Raw genomic sequence first — 14,264 nt, 5'->3', positions numbered from 1 at the left:
TTAATTAGGTATTTGGTTACACCAGGAATAATTATTAATTTTGGAAAATTTGCTTTGTCATCTGACAATTCTGCAGCACACAGAAAATAAAAGATGGTTTGGTTTATTTTTACCAATTTCTGCTAAAAAGTTTTAATTTCAATTAATTTCTGATTAATATACAAGATCTTATTTCTATACTTCTTATTATATATAATAATGTTGTGCACATGTTATTTATAGTTGACCGACATAATTGAGGGTGTGGATGGTGGTGGCATCATTTCTTTGGTTCAATATTCTCAATTTCTTTTTCTTTGGTCAATTTTTCTCTTTTCATAATTTTTGTCCCATTTTTCTCTATTTTTTTTTCACCCATTATTTTATAAATTGTAAATCCCATCCAGACCCTCACCAGACAATTCTGTTTCTGAAATCCCATTCTAGATAAAACCATCATTATAAAATTCAAATTGGTTCTTAAATCCATACCTAAATGTCACAGGAATGAAAAAAACATTAGAAATCTTTAATTACAAAAATAACAAAAAAAAAAACACAATTAGGTGTCTTGTTGAGATTTATTTGCATATTATTGCAACTTAATAAATTTTTGTCCAGAACAAATAGAAAAAAAAATTAGATAAATCACAAATTTGTATTTAATCTAATTGTAATTTTAAGATATAAATACTAAATAATTCCTTACCTGTGTTTGTGAAGAGAATGTTTTTAATAATAATAGTATTGTTATTATAACATTATAACATTTTACAAATTCCGATGGTCCTCATCCTTAGTATATGATTTATTTATAGCCTAAAGCTACAAGCTGACCAACTAAATGCATTGTGGTACATCTACTATTGTCATAATGTTCGATGGGATTGTCATAATTAATTAAAAATATTGGACAACAAAAACTGCTCTCATTATTTATAATTTTGATAAAAATTACTTTTGGGAAATCAATTATATGGGATAAACTTATATCTGATTTTAACCTTTTGAATGTAACTGGCAAATAAAAATACATTTGACCGTAATTTCCAGTTAATAATTTCACATAGTAACACTATTGTATATTTCTTTTTTTTCTTCCATCCATCACCTAATCATTTCTACAGTTGAAACAAAATGTGTCAATGACTTTCATCTAAAGCTATCTTACTTTCATACAATAGTGTATATTTCTATTGTTCCAACTGAACAAGGTAAGGGGTGGATCAATCCATTTTAAAAAAGAGAGAGGGGGGGTAAATGCATTGATTGTAAAAAAAAAAAAAAAGGGGGGATCCAAACCCCCCCCTCCAGAACCCCTCTCCCCTTTTGGATCTCCCATCGAAAACACCTTTTCCCTCTCAATTATTTTTACAGTTAAAACAAAAATGTCATTGGCTTTCATCTAAAGCTATGTTACTAGTGCAGTAGTTTAAAATGTGAACCAGATGGTATCTCGTTGTTACTCAATTAAATAGAAAGCTTAACATGAAAATAAACTTAATACTGAAAAGATATCAACTTCAGCAACCAATTAGACCTGCATCCCACTCAATTAACTGAAAACTAAATACTGATACCACAATTCATCAAGAATCAAATTAAAAACTTATCACAATAGAGGGTGGGGGAGGAGGAGGTGACAAAGGGGTTCTCATCTAAAAAATCTGGCTTTTTTTTCTTCTTCATTTTCCCATCTTTTTTCCCTAATCCTTATTTTTCTACCCCCTTTTTCCTACATTTCTACCTTTTTACTCCCTATATCTCAAATTCACCTGTTCTTTTACTTCCTTTATCTCACATCCCAAAAAGACTGTCATCTCCTCACTATAAAGATTAAAATATTTAACAGCTAACAATTCTTTACATAAAAACCTGCCTTCAATGAAGGTGATTTTTTTCCTTTAAATTTAAAAAAACATATATTAAAATGAACGATATAAATTACCTCTGATTGTGATATATCACTTTTCCATGGAATTAGATTAAATGTGTTGAAACCTTCCTGCTGGAGTGGACAGGATATCTATATTTAATATTTCCTGAATATTAGACTTTTGAAGATTGTGTTACATCTTGCTTTTAGCATAAGTAGGGTTAAGAGGCAAACTACGTGTTACATTTAATATTTAGGTTTAAATAAGGAGCTTTACATCCATGTAATACTTGAGACCATTCACCTGAAAATCTGTTAAATCATAGGGGATGTGTATGGCTAGAGAATCATGGGACATTTTACTCTATTTAAAACATGGTCCAACAGACTAATTAAATAGATGTTTAATTCTGGAATAACTGTAATATTTTTTCTGTCTATGAAGAAATAACATAAAAAATTGGAGCACACTGAATAACATGTGTAGCTAGTTATTTAACAGTGTGCACCACATTGTTTATGTTATTTCGAATAGACAGAAAAAATATTACAGTCATTTCTTATAATATAATTCCAAATTACATTTTAAACCGAAGAAAACCATGAAAAAACGTTGATGACGGTCACATGACCAAATTATGTCTATGGGCTGATAACAAAATAACGTCAACCAATCAGAGGACGCGTTACATCCAAAATTAAATTATTAATGAATAAAATAAAACAGCGTTTTTGATTAAACTTAAGGATTTTTTTTTTATTTCATTTATTAAAATTGGATTATGAGAAATGGAATATCTGTAAAAATGAAGCTAACATCTACAAAACTGATTGATCAAAATACCAGTGTTAAATTTTAATACAAATTGTTTAAAAATACCATTGAAACTTCATAATCATATCACTGACCAATGAATTAAAACAGCATGGTTTTTTATAAGGACTATGATTAAAATTACTCATAACTTAAAGGCATCTATCATTGATTACTATATATTATGGGTTTTGATCATGTTAAAATGTTGAATAAACAAATTAACGTTGAATAAACAATTACATAATTATGCAAATAAAATTGAGAAAGATAAATGGGGAATGTGTCAAAGCGACAACAACCCGACCATAGAGCAGACAACAGCAGAAGGCCATCAGTGGGACTTCAATGTAGCGAGAATTCCCGCACCCGTAGGTGTCCTTCAGCTGCCCCCTAAACAAAAATATACTAGTTCAGTGATAATGGACCTCATACTAAACTCCGAATTATACACAAGAAACTAAAATTAACAATCATACAAGACTAACAAAGACCAGAGGCTCCTGACTTGGGACAGACGCAAAATTGCGGTGGGGTTAAACATGTTTATGAGATCTCAACCCTCCCCTAATACCTCTAGCCAATGTAGAAAGGTAAACGCATAAAATACACACATTAAAATTCAGTTCAAGAGAAGTCCGAGTCCGATGTCAAAAGATGTAACAAAAGAAAATAAATACAAGAGTGCACACGCTGAAATGTCTCGCCTTCTTACTAACCATTGATATTATGTTGATAGTCCTAAGTATAAAGCTTTATTACAACTGTCACATAAACTTAACATTAACCAAAAAACTAAGAGATAATCAAACAAAGACCAATGAACCATGAAAATGAGGTCAAGGTCAGAAAAACCATGCCAGGCAGACATGTACAGCTAACAATGCTTCCATACAACAAATATAGTTGACCTATTACTTATAGTTTAATAACAATAGACCAAAACACAAAAACTTAACACTGAGCAATGAACTGTGAAAATGAGGTCAAGGTCAAATAAAACCTGCGCGACTGACATATAGATCATAAAATATTTCCATACACCAAATATAGTTGACCTTTGGCATATAGTATTTGATTAAAAGACCAAAACTCAAAAACTTAACTTTGACGGGATTATCACCCCTGAGTTTTACGTTTGTCAGTAGTTAGTCACTTTACATGAACATTTATTTTGGTTTTTTTTGTAAACAGGTTTCATTGATTTGAGAGGCCTAGAAATAACCACTGAACCATGAAAATGAGGTCAAGGTCAGATGACACCTGCCAGTTGGACATGTACACCTAACAGTCCTTCCATACACCAAATATCCTAGCCCTATTGCTTATAGTATCTGAGATATGGACTTGACCACCAAAACTTAACCTTGTTCACTGATCCATGAAATGAGGTCAAGGTCAAGTGAAAACTGTCTGACGGGCATGAGGACCTTGCAAGGTACGCACATACCAAATATAGTTATCCTATTACTTATAATAAGAGAGAATTCAACATTACAAAAAATCTTAACTTTTTTTTCAAGTGGTCACTGAACCATGAAAATGAGGTCAAGGACATTGGACATGTGACTGACGGAAACTTCGTAACATGAGGCATCTATATACAAAGTATGAAGCATCCAGGTCTTCCACCTTCTAAAATATAAAGCTTTTAAGAAGTTAGCTAACGCCGCCGCCGGATCACTATCCCTATGTCGATCTTTCTGCAACAAAAGTTGCAGGTTCGACAAAAATGACAATAATACATAAATAGCAACAGACTACTAGCAGTTAACTGAAATGCCAGCTTCAAGAGGTCAATTAAACTGATTGAAAGATTATGTCTTCATCATATATGAATAAAGTCCATATTGGGTGAAAAATTGACTATTTAAATACCTCTATGTCCTAATGGAAAATTTCCACTTTCACTCTGACTTTACATAAACAAGGAAACAACGAGTCTCATATTTTTTAAATGATGTCCTATTATGGAAAAACAACTGAAATCTTATTCATAAAAATGAAAATTTGGAGCTCTATATGGAAATCAAAATAAATTTTATTTTTGTGAATTTTGTTATCTTTATGAAACCGTCATCTGTTTACATTAATTATTATATAATTAGTTAGTTTTTATCTAGTCGTAGTGATAGTATTTTTGAGAAATGATGTAGATGAAACCTTTATCTTCAATCACCATACATAAAATATCAATAATTCAAAGAAGGAATAAAATGTGTTTGTGTGTAATTCTTACAATAACATCTTAAATTGTCCTCAAGAGGTTTTGACTTTGTGTTACACTTGACATATAAATACAATAATAATCCATTCCATCAACATAGACAAGAATCTCAATTACCAAAGTTCAAATATAAAATTGTTTTATACATGTAGTTCTTAAGATGAGTTATAATGATATCGTATAGCATGTTCTTCCTTATTTTATATATACATGTATATTGATACGGAATCTAAATACTTATGTGTGTGTCTATTGTTTAGGAAAACATACTTCCCTGTATACTTTGTATTTGATACATTTGTTATTGCATGTAGTTGATCTAGATTTATTTTTAAGATTTTGAAATAAAAAATCCAAAGAAAGAGGATGTCATCTTAAAGTTCACACTATATTGAACCTGACAATTATATTTATCCTATTTTGAGAACCCCTAAAACAGCATTTGTTGTCCCCCCCCCCTTATTTTTCAAAATTTCATAAATTATCCTTAACTTGACTCTGATATACATGGCAACCATATATTTATTCTAAACTAACAACCAATAGAACTACATTCCCTCCATTTTTTTTTTCAAATTTCATACATTGTCCTTAATTTGACTATGAAGCCCCCCCCCCTCCCCCCTTTTTATAACCTGTAGATGACATACAAATGTTACACCATATCAAAATAAGAAGATGTGGTACGTATGATTGCCATTAAGACAACTTTTCACTAGAGTTTATATGATGCAGTACTATAGGTCATTGTATTGCCTTCAGCAATGACTAAAACATATACCAATTAGCAATCTACAAAAGCCCACCTACTTGACAAAAGTAAAACAATTCAAAAGGAAAAAATTAATAACCATTTATCAAGTGATTATTGTTGTATTACAATCAGGAAACTATAATAATCAGGAAGAAAAAGAATCATCAAAATAATTCAATAATTTCACTTCTAAGCACTGATCATTACATTTAAAAAGGATAGTCTCACACATTTAGTGTATTATCGTGTGGTTAAAATAAATTAAATGTGTTGCTACTCCCACAGTATTTTACTTTTGTCATTTTAAAATAATTTCAGAGCAATAAATCATTAAAATAAAAGTCAATTGCTGTCAAAGCCAACATACCCAATAATTGTCACAATTTTAAGTCAATAAAATAAATTGCTTTAGTCTGGTTGGCATTCTAGAGATAAAAGTAATGAGTCAACAGATTAATATCTATACAGTGCTGTACAAATTACCTGCATAAACAACCTCTGATCAATACTGCTGTCCAGTTCACTCAAACATTGTACAAGAATTTTCTCTTTATTTTACACAAAAGAACAGACAAGCCTGAATTTTTAATGTAATATCAGGACAGTGCCCTTTTTCAGAAATAAGTATATGAATTCTTATCCCAATTAGTGGCCCTTAAGTGGACAGTATGATTTATATCCACATAACAGTACACTATAATTTGTAACCAAAAAAAATCTCCCATTTTTTTTACATTGAAACATTACAAGTTATTGAGCTACATATCAATGGCGGATCTAGGGGGAGGGTTCAGGGGGTTGCAACCCCCCTTTTTTTGGGACGATCAATGCATTTGAATGGAGACATATAGTTGGAACCCCCCCTTTTGTCCTGTGTTTTTTTCAAATGCCTGCATATACTTATATTATAGGGAGTGAGGTGAAGAAAGCACTTATCATTGTATTTCATCATGCATAACATATAATAAATGATTCTGACATGATCTTCTTTAAATCCATGATTTTTGTTAATTATAGTGCCTTCAAACATAAAATTTCTACAAAATAAATTATCCTCATATGTTGAAACCAGGGGAGATTACTTATACAAAATCAAATACAAAAGGGACTAGCTAACCAACAGTCAAATTGTTGCACATTTTGAACATCATTTATGCATGATTTTTTTTACCAGCATAAATGACTAGCTTTGGTATGTTTTACTGATAATGCATTTAGAGTCCCCCTTTTTTCAAGTGTGTCCAAATCATGTAAAAAGATTCAAAGATAAATATGTTCTTCTCTATCTAAATTGTTACCAAAGCAAACAAAGTTCAACAAGTTAAATACAACATACAGTGATTAATTAATGTATAATGACTTAAATATCTGATAAATAAGTTACATCAGAAAAAAGTAATTTTGAATATGAAATTTAACAATAAAACTCTGTTCTTCTCTTTTTAAATATTGTTAAACAGATTTGTAAAAATAAACTGTAACATATGCAGTGATTAATGTATAATAACTCGAATACTCATTTAGCTGTACAGTAAAAAAATACTTTTAAATTATAAAATGTAATTTACCTTTTATATAATATAACCTCTAAACATAAAAACATGTAAATAATTAGAGATTAAAAAGAAATATAAAGTAGTGTGACTATACCTTTTGCATCCATCTGACTGACTGATTCATTGGGTATTGATTATGAGTGAGTCAGTCGCTTGCTCAGGTCTCTTAACAAATCACTATTTATTATTTAAAACCAATTTTTGTACTATTAATCTACAGTTCTGTGACAATATGACAATACTAAAATAATGAAAGGTCAACAAAATAAATACTTTTGTAGGGTTGTGTATAATAATCTTTGCCTGATTTATATAGAAAAGATATCTTTCGTATCTGTCTTACAAAAAATTGATAAAAAAAGAGTGACAGCTGCTATCTGGTGCAACATCTGAAATTCTTCTGATTTACTAGTATTTTATACAAACTTTCACAGATAGAGGCACATAAAGGTTAAATATGCAACAAACCTTTCACTGTAAACGAGGCCCCCATGAGTCGTAATATGCATCCTTCATATATTTGACATAAAAGATAATGATACTGCCTAACTGTTACTATAGATCTTGAGAGATAATATCATTAGCATTGATTTTGAAAAATATGTTTTCACATCTGAAATACTTCTGAGATTTACTAGTATGTTATATATCTTTCACAGATAGAGGCACATAAAGGTTATATATGCAATAGAAAATCTTATCACAAACCTTTCACTAAAAAAAGAGGTTCCCATGGGTAATGCTCATCCTGATTATTTGACATTATAGAACTAAGATCTTGAGAAGAAATGATATCATCAACCCAGTGATTTTGAAAATGATGTTTTCATAGGACTAATAATCAGCTGTTGATTCAGATCATTGATTTTAAAGATAAGATGCAGATATTTTATAAACATTTAAGAAGATGGACAGCATTGGATATCTTTATATAAAAATCTATTTCTACAATTGGTTTCTTTTGCTTACAAGCAACTGATTAAAATGGCCACTGGTTTTTTTTATGAAAAATCTTTGCAGAAAACCCTGATATAACATTGAGACATTAGAATGTTCATAATGTAAAGGATTTTGTAGCTAGATAATTTTATAAAACACTACAAGTCTTCTCAATTCTATTTGACATTTTTGGAGGTCAATCTAAATTACATTTAGCCAAATATTGAAACAATTTTTGTCGTTACAATAAAGAATCCTGTTTCAAATTTTCAAAAGTTATTAGTGCATACATTTGTATAAATAACTAGGTGATAAAAAAATTGTATGTTTTTTTCAATGAAAATTCTCATCATTTTATCAATCTGTCTCATCTCTGATATCATAAATCAATTTTTATCAATAAGCATGTTGTATAATAAATTGATTAGGTTTGGATGTACAACATAATAATATTAATAATGAAAACTGATATATTGGATGTACAACATAATAATATTAATAATGAAAACTGATATTTTTATTATGATGGAACTATTCATTAACATTGAACACAAGTTTCATTGTATTTTCACAGTGCCATTGTTCCTCTTACTGATCAAGATAACAAGGTTGTATTAGTACTCTTGGAACTAGTTTACACAATATGCTTTATGTAGAAATGCAAGTTACTATGGATTCATTTATTTTTCGCTGATTGAACAAACAAAAGTGCACATGCTGAAATGTCTCACTTCTTTACTAACCATTGACTTTTTGTTGAGTCCAAAATATAAAGCTTTACTACAAGTATCACATAAACTTATTAACATGATTCAAGAAAATGAGGCCATGGTCAGATCAACTGAAAAAAGAAATACGGGTACACCTCACATGATTCAATACACCAAATATTGTTGACCTATTGCTTATAGTTTACAAGAAAAAGACTAAACCAAGAAAACTAAACATTGACCAATGAACCATAAAAATGAGGTCAAGGTCAGATGAACCATGCCAGACAGATATGTACACCTTACAATCAATTTATGCATTTAATATAGTTATCCTATTATTTATAATAAGAAAGAAATTTACATTATAAAAAATCTTTTTTCAAGTGATCATTGAACCATGAAAATGAGGTCAAGGACAATGGACATACGACAGATGGAACCTTAGTAAGATAAGGAATCTGTATACAAAGTATGAAGCATCCAGGTCTTCTACCATCTTAAATATGAAGCTTTTATGAAATGAACTAACACCTCCACCCGATCACTATCCCTATGTCGAGCTTCCTGCAACAGAAGTTGCAGGCTCAACACACTAGAGGCTCTAAAGAGCCTGTGTCGCTTACCTTGGTCAACAAAGGACACAGATGGATTCATGACAAAATTGTGTTTTGGTAATGGTGATGTGTTTTTAGACTTTACTTTACTTAACATTCTTGCTGCTTACAATTATCTCTATCTATAATGAACTTAGCTCAGTAGTTTCAGTGGAATACCGGTATGTTAGTGAAAATCTACAAATTTTATGAAAATGGTTAATAATTGACTATGAAGGGCAATAACTCCTTAGGGGGTCAATTGACCATTTTGGTTCTGTTGACTTATTTTTAGGTCTTACTTTGCTGAACATTATTGCTGTTTACAGTTTATCTCAATCTATTATAGTATTCAAGGTAATAACCAAATTTCCTTAAAGTTACTAATTCAGGGGCAGCAACCTAACAACAGGTTGTCCGATTCATCTGAAAATTTCAGGGCTGATAGGTCTTGACCTGTTCAACAATTTTACCCCGATCAGATTTGCTCTAAATGCTTTGGTTTTTTGAGTTATAAGCCAAAAACTGCATTTTACCCCTATGTTCTATTTTTAGCCATGGTGGCCATCTTTGTTGGTTGGCCGAGTAACCGGACACATTTTTAAAACTAGATACCCCAATGATTATTATGGCCATGTTTGGCTTTATTTGGCCCAGTGGTTTCAGAGGAGAAGATTTTTCTAATAGATTATTAATATTTACGAAAAATGGTTAAAAATTGACTATAAAGGGCAATAACTCCTAAAGCGGTCAACTGACCATTTTTGTCATGTTGACTTATTTGTAAATCTTACTTTGCTGAACATTATTGCTGTTTAGAGTTTATCTCTATCTATAATAATATTCAAGATAATAACCAAAAACAGCAAAATTTCCTTAAAATTACCAATTCAGGGGCAGCAACCTAACAACGAGTTCACCGATTCATCTGAAATTTCAGGGCTGATAGATCTAGACCTGATAAACAATTTAACCCCAATGTCAGATTTGCTCTAAATGCTTTGGGTTTTGAGTTATAAGCCAAAAACTGCATTTTACCCCTATGTTCTATTTTTAGCCATGGCGGCCATCTTGGTTGGTTGGCCGGGTCACTGAACACATTTTTAAAACTAGATACCCCAATGATGATTGTGGCCAAGATTGGTTAAATTTAGCCAAGTAGTTTTAGAGGAGAAGATTTTTGTAAAGGTTAACGACGACGACGGACGCCAAGTGATGAGAAAAGCTCACTTGGCCCTTTGGGCCAGGTGAGCTAAAAATGTTTTATCCTGGATATTGGATTTCTTGATGTTGCAAAAGTATGCATCAAAGCCTATATAAAGTTTTGATTCATTGCACATTTAAATTTGTGTTTTACCTATACAGGGGGTAGTTCTGATCCCAGATCCCGCTTACTGTTTTGTCAGATTCCTGGATCCCGCTTACACTATGTACGTAAGTAATTCTAATTTTTTTTTGTAATTTCCTATGTCCCACCAGACTTCATTTCCCATTTTCATGGCACAATAATTTGACTTACAGGTTACACTTACAAAAAACGGCAAAAATTAGAAAATTGGTAGCTGTGCATGAATTGCTTTAAATACTGTTAAGTGTGAAACTTTTCAGAAGGATTTTTTTTTCATTTATTTGGAAGATAAGATCCTTAAATTATCTCTTCTATTTTTTTTTTATTTGTAATGAAAATACCTCCCTCGCTAACAGGTTTGGACTCTGAAGTCTATATTGAAATTGCTTTAATAATTAAATCAATATATTGTTAAAGGCATTAAATCACGAACAATCAAGCCAAACTGATTTTTCAAGTTGCAGTAAAGTTTTTTTCTTCAAACTGATTTTTTTTTATTAAAATTTAATTTTTTGGTGAAAGATAGTCAGTTTGAAATTCTGAGAATCCTATGTGTTTTATGTTCAATTACCAAAATAAATTGGAAAGGATTATACAGTAACTTATCAGTACAATAACAAAGAATATTGTGTGGATAGGAAAAGTGCCATCAAATAACTCTCTATAAGTAATTTGCTCTAAAATTGAGTGTTCTGAATCAAAAATTTGTAAAAATTTTGACCATATGGAAGGGAGATAATCATAGTTGTCCTTGCATTATAGTTTCATGCTGTATAATTATTTCCCTTTAACAAAAGGTATATTTTACTTAAGCAATAACAAAAGAACATACCTAAATAACAAGTAAATAATACATTTTTGTTAGAAAATGAAACACTTTGTCCTTAAAAATCCAATATATATCATGGAAAAAGTTTCCTATCCTAATCAAGATTTTTCCAATCTATTTTTTCCTATTAATGAACATTTCAATATATTTTTCAAATTCTCCATGAAATATGTCAACCTCTACAAAGACATATAATAATTCATCTTACCTCCTACACTTTGAAAATACCATTGGTGAAAAAATGAACATGTGGAAACCATGTATATCCAATATCAGGTTTGTGGGAGTTTTTATTTTTTTAAATATAGAAGTGGCTAGTTTATTTCGAAATGAAGTTAGTAGATGTTCATTAATATTAAATAATTATTGCTCATATAACTGTTTTCAGCTTACCGGTATATGAAATTGCAATACTGGTAATTGTTCTTGCACTTCTATCCATTTTTCAAATAATTTTCTGAATTTACAGTAATTGCTTCTCATAAAAAAATATTGATATTTTAAGTATAACCACTTTACTTACTTTTGTAAGATTATATCTTTAATATTTGCCCTTGAATGTACTTAAGATATATTTTATTTCAAAAGGATAAAAGTTTATGAAATCCAAATATAATGTTTAAATTTGCAACCAGTTCTCTGTACAAATCAAACCATTAATAAAAGGGGGGTTCCTAACCCAGGATAAAGGGGGTATCCAACTATGTTTCCATTCACAGTGGTGGATCCAGGGGGGGGGGGGGGTTGCAACCCCCCCTTTTTTGGACAATCAATGTATTTGAATTTAAAATGACTGGATTATCCCCTGATTCAGATGCATTGATTTGTCAAAAAAAAAAGGAGGGGTCGTCAACCAGATAAAAGTTTATTAATAAATCTTTGTGTTTAGTTAATTCAATCATCTGGCACACTTTTCATTGGTTTGCCTGTATTGCTTAGTTGCTGCGGAACTGACATTTTCCCATGAAGAGTTTCTTTTTTACTATGAACCTCAACTTCAACATATTACATCATGTACATTGAGAACAGAATCTTATTATGGAAATCCAGGTCAAGGTCAGGTAACATCTGCCACGACCTTGCAACAATTATTGACAATATCTTTACACAGATTGTGTAAAGATTAATAAGATATAGTCAATAATTTCTCCATATTTGCCTTCATCTTATGTTTACTAGACAACATAAAAACTGATAATGAAAAATGAAAATTTTGACCCTAATAAAGATTGTTGGTGTTTCACGCCACTTGTCAGTTTTTATAAGTTGAAGATGTAAGAATGCCTGGAGAGATCATGGACCTTTGGTAGAATAACTAACAATCCTAGTTGATTAAGATTGAAGTTAAATGCACCTACCACTGAGTACCACATGCTTGTGATCAAACTTACAACCTCAAAAGGACATACAGTATAGCAGGTTATTTCCGCAGATTTAAAATTTCGCGATTTTCATTGAATAAGGTATACAAAATATTTTCGCAGTTATTATTTGGCGAATTCAAAACTTTTATCAATACCTTTGAATGTGCACTTCTAAATTAGTGGAATTTATTTTGTCGATTTTGTTTTATCTCCGAAAATAATGCAGTAACAGATCTGAATGCTCAGTAAACTGTTAAAACTTGAACAATTTGGCATAAATTAAAAAATTGTTAATGGATTATCAAATTGATGTGACCTTGGTTAAAATTTTACCATCATGGATCTTTAACATATAATGTGACTATATACCAAGTTGGTTCTAACCTCAGAGTAATTATCCTTAAACACCTCATCTGTAGAGATTTGGGTCTTTTTAGTAACCATGTCATTGTGTTTAACCCATTTTCAGATAGGGTCATGTGAATATATATCCAAGTTTAATTAAAATCCAAAAATAAACGAGGTTCTCCAGCTATCATTCTAAAACTAAGTTTAAATAAGTGACAGACAGACAGGTGAAAGACAAATTATCCTACTACTTTACAGCACAGGATTAGATTGATGTTTTTATACACCAAGAGGCAAATATTTTAAAGACATTCAGGTTAAAAACAAAATTAACAGTTAATCCAATAAATATGGTCTGCATTGAATCTTTGATGGTGTTTTTCACCACTCTCAGCATTCTTGCTAATAAATCATGGCAATCTTAGACAGGGCAACTCTAAAATATGGTATGTTGCATAGGTGCATAAATTTAACATGGATCAGGTCACCGATGGACCAATCAAAGTAGCTGTGAAAGGTTCTTTAATGTGAAGAGAGCATGGTATTCTCCATAAACTAGATATTATATTGTATGTACCTTGTTAAATAGATGATTTTCCATTCATTGACCTTTCACACTTGAAGAAATCAAATGAAAAGTAAAAACAGCCTGATTTTACACAACAATACAGCAGTAAAAACAGTTAAAAACAAGAATGTGTTTCCAGTACAAGGATGCCCCACTTGCACTATCATTTTCTAATTCAGTGGACCGTGAAATTGGGGTCAAAACTCTTTTTTTGGCATTAAAATTAGAAAGATTATATCATAAGGAACATGTGTACTAAGTTTCAAGTTGATTGGACTTCAACTTCATCAAAAACTACTAGACCAAAAACTTTAACCTGAAGTGGGACGAGCGAACAGATGAACGAAAAGACAGAC

General features: G+C 30.9%; 1 protein-coding gene across 7 annotated transcripts in view; it reads right to left on the bottom strand.

The window, feature by feature from the left end:
* LOC139515763 (probable serine/threonine-protein kinase kinX) overlaps positions 1-14,264 on the bottom strand; it is a 55,755-nt gene that overhangs the window by 24,514 nt on the left and 16,977 nt on the right. The window contains exon 1 of one of the 7 annotated variants that reach the window (XR_011662835.1): positions 1,928-2,066. The exons of 1 other annotated variant lie outside the window; for it this stretch is intronic. The gene's annotated coding sequence lies outside the window, so the exon portion shown is untranslated. Of the gene's footprint in view, positions 1-688; positions 878-1,927; positions 2,117-7,218; positions 7,639-7,674; positions 7,822-14,264 lie in introns of those variants that run through there. 5 more of the 7 variants (XM_071305454.1, XM_071305448.1, XM_071305452.1 and 2 more) reach the window with 5 other exon arrangements.

This window comes from Mytilus edulis, chromosome 3 (assembly GCF_963676685.1).
Source record: "Mytilus edulis chromosome 3, xbMytEdul2.2, whole genome shotgun sequence".
Lineage (NCBI taxonomy): Eukaryota > Metazoa > Mollusca > Bivalvia > Mytilida > Mytilidae > Mytilus > Mytilus edulis.
This window is presented reverse-complemented; position numbering and strand designations above follow the sequence as displayed.